The sequence below is a fragment of the Mustela nigripes genome, chromosome 5 (assembly GCF_022355385.1).
Source record: "Mustela nigripes isolate SB6536 chromosome 5, MUSNIG.SB6536, whole genome shotgun sequence".
NCBI lineage: Eukaryota > Metazoa > Chordata > Mammalia > Carnivora > Mustelidae > Mustela > Mustela nigripes.
Genome location: NC_081561.1, coordinates 34,402,249 through 34,403,977, shown reverse-complemented (window position 1 = coordinate 34,403,977; position 1,729 = coordinate 34,402,249).

Genomic DNA, 1,729 nt, shown 5'->3' with positions numbered 1-1,729 from the left:
CCAGGATCCTGGGATCATGACCTGAGCCAAAGTCAGAGGCCTTAATCAACTGAGCCACCCAGGCGCCAAAATTATGGGGTTTTTTTGCTTGTATTGTTGTTAGACACAGGGTGCTTATACATTTCTTTGATATGGGAAGTCTTCATCACATGAGATCTTATTGAAACAGAAAGATTGTGTATTGTCTTTAAAGGATTTCTCTTAGGATTTTAACTGAAGATTAACAACGGATAGAGTGCATATAATATACACTATGTACCAGAAAAACAATAATAAAATAAAACTTGACTTATTTAGGTATTTGGATTTTTTTTTTTTTGACCTATTAAACACACCACTGCTAACAAAATTTTCATGGTCAGAGAGCTCTAAAAAGTTTTATGACAGCTCTTTTAAAACTGATACATGATAGTTTCTCCCCTTGCCTGCTTTTGTGCTGTGAAACCTGTTTTAAGAACTATTATAAAATATTTTATTGCTGTCATTTATCAAGTACTATCCAAATGTGATCCACATAGCTCAAAAAAGCCTCAATTTAGCTTGTAAAATGTTATGCTTTTCAATACGAATGTTTTCACATTACTATTCTTTTCTTACAGATATCTATTTTTAGCATGCTAACATTAGACTCAATTTTGTGGAACTTCTGATGTACCCCTATCTCCTCCAAATAAATTTATTTTTTTGGTTTTCACTCTAATTTCTGTAAAAATTCTATCATAAAAAATGAACTTTGTAATTGAAATTAACATAATTAAATAATTTTATTCAAACATTACCATGATCTGATTTAAAGCATTGTACAATAAATAAAAGCCAAACCTGCACACAATCCTGGAACACAGCACTCATTAAAAGAGCCAATATGGAGGGTATTATGCTTATCGAAATAAGTCAATCAGAGAAAGACAATTATCGTATGATCTCCCTGATTTGAGGAAGTTGAGAGGCAATGCGGGGGGTTTGGGGGGTGGGAAAGGAATAAATGAAACAAGATGGGATCCGGAGGGAGACAAATATAAGAGACTCTTAATCTCAGGAAACAAACTGAGGGTTGCTGGGGGGAGGGGGATAGGGAGAGAGTGGTGGGTTTATGGACATTGGGGAGGGTATGTGCTATGGTGAGTGCTGTGAAATGTGTAAACCTGGAGATTCACAGACCTGTACCCCTGGGGCAAATAATACATTATATGATAATACAACAAATAAATAAACAAATAGCCAATACAAAGTGAAACTGTCACATAGCACTTAGCTCAGAGATGCTTTGTAGTTAACAATTTAAATAAATTGACCTAACTTCCTGGAAAATTTAATATTGATCTGGCATTAGGGAAATTTATTTACCTTTCCAGTTAAGTCATGTATCAACATGTCATAGGTGGTTTTCAGTGAATTCTCCCAGTAATTTGGTGAAGGATAGTTAGCAGTTAATTTTTGTTATTTTAGAAATTGTAGGACTTGAAAGAGTAATACTAGCTCTAACTGCACAGCCAAGTTTTAAAAAAATGGACTAAAACATTGATCTTCTGATATTTTTTATCAAGTTAATTGAAAATATTATTAGTTAAGTTGCATTTCAATTTGGAAAGAAGTAAACTAAAATTTATCTTGCTTTATGAAAAATACACTATTTCCTTTTGCTAAATGATATAGTTTCCAATTGAACTATTAGTAAAAAAGTCTAGGAAGAATATTTTTACTAAAAGTCTATGTGACAGAGTCTAGG